This window comes from Arachis hypogaea, chromosome 17 (genome assembly GCF_003086295.3).
Source record: "Arachis hypogaea cultivar Tifrunner chromosome 17, arahy.Tifrunner.gnm2.J5K5, whole genome shotgun sequence".
NCBI classification, from domain to species: domain Eukaryota; kingdom Viridiplantae; phylum Streptophyta; class Magnoliopsida; order Fabales; family Fabaceae; genus Arachis; species Arachis hypogaea.
The window spans coordinates 84,665,169-84,675,444 of record NC_092052.1 but is presented as its reverse complement, the minus strand read 5'-3'; positions in this window follow the sequence as shown (position 1 = coordinate 84,675,444).

The window sequence follows — 10,276 nt, the reverse complement described above, 5'->3', positions numbered from 1 at the left end:
GTATTTTCTAAAATACAAATAATATATTCACTTTAAAATATAAATAAAAAATAATTATTTGAACTCATTAGTATATTGATAAATAAAATTTTATAATATTAAATCTTAATCCTAAATTATTCTTTTATCCCAAAAATTTCATAAAAATTATTATATTACTCCTATATATTTTACTCTAACCCTAACCCTAAGTTTCTTATTTTATACACACTATTTTTCTTTCCTCACCACACACGTACCCTCAAACTTATCACTCCCTCAACGTTACACAGTCACTATCTCTCCACCACTCACTCTTGCACAAAACACATTACACAAAGAGACAGAGAGGGATCGAGAGAGGAGAGGAAGCAGAAAAGAAAAACTCGAAAGAGATAAGGAGAAGGGAAAGAAGAAGAAGGTAGTGATGGCTAAGGGGGAAGCCGTCGTTGCTGTCGTAAGAACCGGCCTAATCGCTTTACTAAAAAAAATAATTTTTAAGTGTGCGGAGTAAATTCAAAATTTAGAAGTTTTAATTTAAAAATATAAAGGTGAAATTTGATTTCAATGAATTTTTCTGAGTTAGAAAATGTATCTTTTTGAAAAGTTTTTGTAAAAAATGTGTACTGGCGCTTAAGCTGGCAGTACTGGCTCTAGTCTGTCCAGTACCGCGTATTTTGGAAAATAAGATTTTAAAAGTTGACTTATTATTTTGAAAGAATAAAAATAATTTAGAATCGAAAACCGGACGCTAATCTTAAAGGTTTTGGCCCAAAGTGGGCCAAATGGACCAAAATCACTTAGCGGGTTAGACCAGGCTCAAGTGGGCCCAATTCCAACAAATATATACTCTACTTAAGTGGCAAAAAGAGCCAATTTTAGCACAGAGAGAGAGAGAGAGAGAGAGAGAGAGAGAGAGAGAGAGAGAGAGAGAGAGAGAGAGAGCTCAGATATGGTGATGGTGGGGGGTGAAACCCCATTGTCACTATTCATCATCACTTTCCGGTTGACGAGTTGTTTGCGGCCATGTGAAGCTCTTGTCGAGCTCTTCATTTCTATCTAAGAAAATTTGGTAAGAACTCAAAGCCCATGCTCCAGTTTTTTGCCCTAGTTTCTGTGCATTTTTAGGTTTGGTTTTTGAGTAAATTTTGTGATTTTGTTTATTTAGGGGTGATCTAGCATTGGAGTATTGTTGGATTTTATCCCTAATCTCGTTGGGTAAGGTAAGGTTTTAATAAACCCTTGTGTTTAGTTATTTTTGTGAACCCTAAGCTTGATGTTAGTATGTTATATGTGTATGGCTTGATAGTTGGTGAGTCTTGGAGGTGGTGTTGGTGCTTGAGGCTTGTTGATCGTGTTGGAATCAAGCTTTTGGTGTTTTGCGCATATTGGGAATCGGACAAAGTATGATTTCGGTTTCCTTTATGTAATATGTAATGTTTCATGAACCTTAGACTAGTTGACTTTAAGATAGGATTGAATGTTTTGGCTGTATGTTTAATTGTATGTGATTTTGATGTTTGAGGATAACTTGTATGATGGTGATGATGATATGGAGTTTTGGAATGAGGAATATGTGAAATTGATGATGATTATTGGTATTTTAATGATTATTGAAACACCCTAATTAGCCTAAGCTTTACCTCACGTCGTAAAGCAAAGGTTAATCAGAGATTACGATAGTTCTAAGCTCATACATAATATATATAGAAGGAATAATATAATCTAGAAGCCCGATGAAGGATATAGCTCAAAATTTGGATTTGAAAAGTGTAAAACGTACTAACGAAGCTACTAGCTTAAAACACAAGGTATGGATAAGATATATCAAAAGATAGTAGTGTAATATCATAAGAATCTAGCCACGGCTCGCAGAGTTTAAGCCGACTAGCCATATACAAGTATACAGAACCATACAGAAATCTGACAGTTTAAAAATAGCTTATACAAGTTTTTCTCTCATAATACAAGCCTCTAGGCAAAGATAAAATACAAAAGGAGAGATGTATAAACAAGATAAACTCAAAAAGACTCCAAAGGAATCCAAGATCCTCCGCTTCTGTCACCATCCAAAGCAACTCACCGAGGTGGGTTGTGACCTGCATCTGAAAAACACAACAAAGATATGGTATGAGAACCAGGGGTTCTCAGTAAGGTAATAGTGCCCAATGATGTAGGATATAAGACCCCGGGACGACAAAGGCAATCCTAAGCTCCATATCCATCACAAGATTCAAACTTAAGCATTCTAAAAGAAATAAGCATAATTATAACAACATTAACTTAAATAAACCGGGTAGTCTATCTTAGGGGATTCTACTCTAACCAAACACCGCTGTCCTACAGCCTTCATCAACCTATCCTCCATGCGATCCCATCGCCACCGCCTTCCGAACCTACTCAATCCCAGTAGAAAGCACAATTAATAACAATGCAAGTAATTCACAAGTAAAAGCATACAAAGCAAGTAGGTCAAGTAAGCAAATAGGCATGTTATGCATTTAGGCATACAATTACAAGTCAGCAAAGCAAACAAACAGATAGAAAAAGCATACGATGAATGCCTTCCCTATTGGCTGTGAGATCACATTGTCGGTTCAACTTCCAACCCGACACATCTCCATGGAGACGTCGCCCTTCGGATTTCTCATACGGGAACCCCCAAGATATAGTGCTCGGATCACTGTCCAGGTACCGGCGCCTGCATGCTTTATAGATCCGAAGGGATGCGAGCGGGATACTCTTGCCTCAAACCTCACATCTCAACGTAAGTGGGATTAACCACCGTTCTTACGCCGTCGCCGCTACCTCGACAGGCGGTATTAACCACCGTCCTTGCCGGGCGCATAGCGTCTCATAATCTCAGTAAAAACATTATTTCAGTGGTTTCCAAAAAAACATTTTCAGTATACAGAGATCCATCATCTCAATCTGAGTCCTCGACTAATCTCAACCACTATCCATTCATAACTCAGTTTCCAAATATCAAAATTTCATTATTTCTCATCTCATATATCAATCATCCTTTACCTAACGTCAAACCATTCTCAGCACGCCAGAAACTTAGGCCTCCATTTTCTAATTCATCATAAAATTATGTACTAGAACCCTTAAGTTATATCCCATGTTCTAATACTCAAAACTAGACCTAAAAGTCTTAAAATGGTGTTATAGGAGCTTACAACCATGTTGGGAAGGTAGAATAGTTGAAACACAAGAAAAATTTGAGAAACAGAACATGTGCAGCCGCACAGGGTTCTGTGCGTGCGCACGCCCAGAAAATTTTAATATGTGTGTGTATGCACAGGGGTGTGCGTACGCATATGTGGCAAAACTTACAAAATCTGTTCAGTCCTACAACCTGTGCCAGCGCCACTAACAGACTGACCTTCCCAACGTGTGCGTCCGCACAGGTTGAAATTCTTCCCTAGATATGTGCGCGCACAAGCTGTGCTAGCGCTGCAAATAGAACGCACTTCCCTGCCTGTGCGTGTGCACAGGTGTGTGCGTCCGCACAGGTCAAAATTTTTCACAGGGTGTGCGTCCGCACAAGGGTGTGCGCTCGCGCATATCAGAAATCATGAAATTTTGGAACTTTGCAAAATTTCAGATTTTTAACACCAACTTTGAATGATCATAACTTCCTCCACAAAATTCCAAATTTCACAAACTTTATATCGATTTAAAGGCTTTTCAAAGATCTTTAACTCTAGATAAGTTATATCAATTTTTGAAAATCGAGGAAAAAGTTATGATCGAACAAAGTTCACCAAAAACCCCATTTTACCAAACTTCACAATTTACACAGTTTCTTACCATACACATTCCAACTCATACCAAACCATTCAAAAACTCCATCTTTCATCAAAATTGACCTGTTGTGCCCTAATACACCAACATTACCACATCTCCCTTCACATTTCATCATCTTCAACATCAACACCAATATATCACAATTTTACAACCATAATGCCAATTCATCAAATCCAACATCACTTATATCATCATTATCATATTACCATCACTCATCATACTCAAACCCAGCAATCATTAATTCATCATAAATCACCACATATCATCATTTAACAACTCAACAACCATTTAAATTCAAACCTATCTTATGGGTCACTAGCCTAAGTGTCCATGAATATTATATACTACATAGAGGAAACTGAAACCATACCATGGCCGATCCCCTATATGTCCAAAACTCAAAATTGAGCACCAAAGAGCTTTCAACAAAAAAAAAAATCCAAGTTTTCACTTCTACTCCGATAAGCACAATTAAGTTCCAAAAGCTCCCAAAGCCACAACAATCAAACTCTATGCATATAAATCACCTCAAATCAACCTAGGGTTCCAATTAAACATAAATTCACAAGGGTTTAATGGCTCTTACCTTTTCCAATAGATTTGATAGCTAAAATCCAATGCTAAGTAAGGATTAGAGCAAACCTAAACATCTAAAATCACAAAAACTCACTTAATCCAAAACCCTAAAAACCCGAAATTTAGAGGAGAAGAACTGAAGGAATTTTGAGCTTTCCTTACCAGTTTCTTACATGGGTTTTCTAGAGCTCTTCACGAGGAACGCGTAGCTGCAAACAGTGCGGTGATCGGAGCTAGCTCAAGATATGAGCTAGAGAAGAAGAGGGTGAATACTATTTCTTCTTCCTCTCCTCCCCTTTTCTATTTCTGAAGTGTGTGTGTGTTTAGTGGAGTTGTGGCTGGTTTGGTTCACTTAAAGAGCCTTTTATATGTTGGGCTTGGGCCCAACTTGGGTCCAGTCCAACCCATTAGCGTTTTTAGCACGTTTGACCTAACTTCGGGCCAAACCTTTAAAATTAATGTCTGGTTTTCCATTTCTAATGTTTTTATAAGGTTTTTGACTGTTTTCACTTTTTCGTGTAGTACCGGGCAGACTTGAACCAGTTCAACCAGTTCAACTGCCGGTTCGCAGTTTTTCACGGTTTTTCGCAGAAAGCACATTTTTTGACTCAGAAAACCTACTGAGTCCAAAAATCACCCTTAAATACTCAAATTCTCTCTCTAAATTTTCAGAATCTAATTTGGGCAATATTAATTACTTAATTAACCGGTTGATTAGTTGTGGTTCTTACATTCTCCCACCAAATAAGAAATTTTGCCCTCAAAATTTGAATTACCTGAGAAAAGCTCAGGATATTCTTTTCGCATTTCAGACTCCAATTCCCAAGTGTGCTCTTCAACTACTGCTTGCTTCCAAGCAACTTTAACTAATGAAATGTCCTTTTCTCGCAGCTTCTTCACACTAGTGTCATCGATCCTCACTGGCGTCACTTGGAAGGTTAAGTTTTCCCTCAACTCAACCGACTCGGGCTCTAACACATGAGCCACATTCGACGTGTACTTACGGAGTTGTGACATGTGGAATACGTCATTAATAAACCCCGTTTTTAGGGTTTATCATGTATAATTTTGAGGGTTTTATCAATAATCTTCCACACTTATTCATATAAAAATGCATGATTTTGTGTTTCTTTCCTAATTTTGCCTCATGGATGAAAACATGCTTCTTTTACATTAGAATTGATATATTGTAATCACCCTCTATTACCATTCGATACCGTGATCCATTTGTTAAGTGGTTTCAGAAGTTATAGGGCAAAAATGGCTAAGAGGGATGAAGGAAGCACGCATGAGTAGAAGGAGCATGGAATAAATTAGAGTTTTGGAATTTGGGCATGGGCGTGCATGCGCACATTACGCGTGGGCGTAAATGTGCATCCTCAGAGCCAGCTGGATGGAGCCGAAACAAGAAGCCAGCGCCCTTTTACGGCTAGGCCAGAAATCCTTTGACGCGCGGGCGTACTGCGCACCTGCGCGCACACTTGCAAAAAGCCCCATGGATGCGTACACGTACTGTGCGCATACGCGCCGATGGCCGCACATGATTTTTTAAGAAGAAAACGTGACCAGCGATTTCAAGCAGTTGCAGGCCCTGTTTTGGGGCAGACTTCTGGAGGGAAAAGCATAAGAAGACCAAGGATTAAGGGGGTTGGGACAATTAGACATAATTCTAGATATTTTGGGGTAATTAGTTATATTTTGTTTTTAGAGAGAGAAACTCCAACTTCTCTCTAGGATTTCACCTTCTCCATTGCAATTCTACTTGGATTTTTTGGTGAGATCCATTGCTAATTCACTTTTACTTTGATGCAAGTTGTAGATCTACTCTTCTTCTACTCTCAATTATTGTTCTTCTGATTCATTCACTTGGATCTAGATTTGTGACCTTGTTATTTTGAATTTTGGTTAATGAATGAAGGAATTTTATTCAATTGCTTGATTGTTGATGATTGCTTGGATTAGATAGCTTTAATTCAATTCTTTTCTCTCAATTTTATCATGTCTTCTATGATTGCCTACCAATTATTTGTGAAAATGACAACCCTAGCTATGGAGTAGATTTCCCTTACTTGGCTTAGGGGTTGAGTTATTGGAGATACTTAAGTAGTGGATATCAATTATTGATTAGGAATTAAAAATTGCTAATTGACTTAGAGTGCACTAAAGCTAGACTTTCCTAGGGTGAGACTAGGACTTGTGACTCAAGTTAGTTACTTTCACTTGACTTTCCTCCATTATTAGGGGGTTAACTAAGTGAAGCAATAATCAATTCTTATCACAATTTAAGAAAACTACAATGATGGAACTTCCAATACTTACCCTTAGCCAAGGCTTTCACCTCAATTAATTGTTGTTTACTTATGTTAGCTTGAATTTTTGCACCGAATCTCAAAACAACAAAAGACTTCCTAATCAATAATATGCATACTAAGGCAATTCCTAGGGAGAACGACCCGGGATTAATACTCTCGATCATAGATTTTAGAATTGTTTGATGCGATATTTACGTGTCGGTTAGACTATACTCACGATTGGATTCATTGCTAATTTCTATACCGGCATAAAAATTTATAGCAGACTTTATAGCAGCAAACTAATTCACACTTCAAAGAACATGTTATTATGTAGCTTTTGTTATTTGAGCTAATCATTAAATCAAACAACTACCACCACTGAATTCTCATTCTAATTTCTACAACATTGGACAATCACTTTCTTGTTTCAAACATTTTTCTTTTATTTATGCAGAAGGAAAACAGAATAGAATTTAAGCAGATGAGTTATGACGAGCATACTATGCAGGCTAGCATTATTAGCAAACATTTACACTTGCACCTAATTGAATACTTCAGCAAGACATATAGGAATTCCAAGTTAAAATAGTTCAAAGCAACAAAGATTAAGTGTCAATACAACCGGTTGGGAATGTCTCTCAGCTTTTCCTTCTGTCATCATTATTTCTCTATGTTATTTTTCCTTTGGATGATGATGTAGAATCGTTTCACAGATTGAATATTTTCCTGCATAATTGATGACCGGATAATTTATACACTTGTTGGCATTGTTTTTACATAGTTTTTAGTATGATTTAGTTAGTTTTTAGTATATTTTCATTAGTTTTTAAATAAAAATCACATTTCTAGACTTTACTATGAGTTTGTGTATTTTTCTGTGATTTTAGGTATTTTCTGGCTGAAATTGAGGGACTTGAGCAAAAATTAGATTCAGAGGTTGAAGAAGGACTGCAGATGCTGTTGGATTCTGACCTCCCTACACTCAAAGTGGATTTTCTGGAGCTACAAAACTCCAAATGGCGCACTCTCAATTGCGTTAAAAAGTAGACATTCAGGGCTTTCCAGCAATATATAATAGTTCATACTTTTCTCGAGTTTAGACGATGCAAACTGGTGTTCAACGCCAGCCTTCTGCCCTATTCTGGAGTTAAACGCCAGAAACAGGTTGCAAAGCAGAGTTAAACGCTAGAAACAGGTTACAAACTGGCTTTTAACTCCAAGAAAGACCTCTGCACGTGTAAAGCTCAATTCTCAGCCCAAGCACACACCAAGTGCGCCCCGGAAGTGGATTTCTGCATCATTTACTCATTTTTGTAAACCCTAGTAACTAGTTTAGTATACATTGAACTTTTTACTATTATCTTTGGATCATCTTTTTTTGATCAGTTATATGCCATTTGGGGAGGCTGGCCATTCGGCCATGCCTGGACCTTGTTCTTATGTATTTTCAACGGTAGAGTTTCTACACACCATAGATTAAGGTGTGGAGCTCTGCTGTTCCTCATGAATTAATGCAAAGTACTACTGTTTTTCTATTCAATTCAAGCCTATTTCTTCTCTAAGATATTCATTTGCACCCAGGAACATGATGAATGTGATGATTATGTGATGCTCATCACCATTCTCACCTATGAACGCGTGCCTGACAACCACTTCCGTTCTACATGAAGGTGAGATAGAATGAGTATCTCTTAGGTATCTAATACAGGGGACCGAGTCCGAGATATTAGAATCTTCGTGGTATAAGTTAGAATCCATGGACGACCATTCTTGAGATTCGGAAAGTCTAAACCTTGTCTGTGGTATTCCGAGTAGGATCTGGGAAGGGATGGCTGTGACGAGCTTCAAACTCGCGAGTGCTTGTAGTAGTGACAAACGCAAAAGGATCACTGAATCCTATTCCAGTATGATCGATAACCGACAGATGATTAGCCATGCAGTGACAGCGCATTGGACCATTTTTACAGAGAGGATGGGATGTAGCCATTGACAACGGTGATGCCCTACATAAAGCTTGCCATGGAAAGGAGTAGGTATGGTTGGATGAAGACAGTAGGAAAGCAGAGGTTCAGAGGAACGAAAGCATCTCTATACGCTTATCTGAAATTCTCACCAATGAATTACATAAGTATCTCTATCTTTATTTTATGTTTATTTATCTTATAATTATCAAAACTCTATAACCATTTGAATCCGCCTGACTGAGATTTACAAGCTGACCATAGGTTGCTTCAAGCTGACAATCTCCGTGGGATCGACCCTTACTCACGTAAGGTTTATTACTTGGACGACCCAGTGCACTTGCTGGTTAGTTGTGCGAAATTGTGACAAAGTGTGATTCACGTTTGAGAGCACGAAGTCTTTGGCGCCATTGTTGATGATCACAATTTCGTGCACCAATAATCCTTAAAAGTTGCTTATTTCTCAAGCCCTTAGGCAATTGGTTAGTATACAGGATTTGCTTGTAGGCTTTTGAACTTATTTTTGGTGTGTGAACACCAAACTTAGTCCCTTGCCAATGTCTCTTATGCAACAAGCCTACCATTTGTATGAAACCTTGTGCCTTTGCTGAAAGGTCACAATACTAAAAAGTAGAGAATAAAAACTAGAAAACAGACAATGGTTAAGTAGTTTTTCTGATTGCTTGGAGCTAGCAACTATTTATGCAAAAGGTGAAAATGTGTTTTCAAATGAGATTTTTGGTGGAACACCAAACTTAGCATCTTTCATTCTCCCTTAGATAGTTTTGGTGTGCAACACCAAACTTAGCTCCTTGCAATACAGATAAATTTACTCAACCTTTTTATTGAAAGAATTTGGAAAAGAAAACTACCTCTAGTTGGGTTGCCTCCCAACAAGCTCTCTTTTAATGTCACTAGCTTGACATCTTGTTCTTTGATCATGGAGGCCAAAAATCATAGTGCCTTAGCTTTTCTCCTCTTATTGTGAACTTCCTTTCAGTCTTCTCTTTGATTATCTCTAGGTGTTCAAGTGAAGGATCCGGTTCACAGTATAATACTCAGATAATTGTAGAGACACCTTCATTGGTTGGGTGGTTAACATCACTTTATCCCCTGGTGAAAAGCCTTCAGTGGGGATTTTCTTGTTTATCTACCCTTTTGCCCTCTTCTTCTTTTCTTTCTCAGAAGATAATTCATGCCTTGGTGGTTCTTTATCTGGGGTGTTGAGGAAGGTATTTGCTCTCTTCTCATCCATTTCTATAATTTGCTTAGCCATTTGCTCCATATGCCTCTCAAGATTTTTGATTGAAGCTTCTTGGTTTTTGCTTGTTATGGCTTGATCTTTTCTTGCTGCTTCTTAATCTTGTCTGGCCATTTCTTGAGTTTTGATGAGTTTTTCCATTAATATCTCTAGACTAGAGATTCTTTGAGAGTCTGGATTTGGTTGTGGTTGTGTGAGATGATATGGTTGTTGCTGAAGATTGTTTGAATTATCTACAGGGATATTTTGTGGGTAGAATGTGGATGTAGAAAAGTTATTCTGGTGGTTTTGTGAGTTGTTATGGAGTTGGTGGTATGTGTTTTGTGGGTTTTTGAATTGGTTAGTATTGTTGGATGAATGGCTTTGGTTGTTTGTGTTGCTGAGGCTGCTAT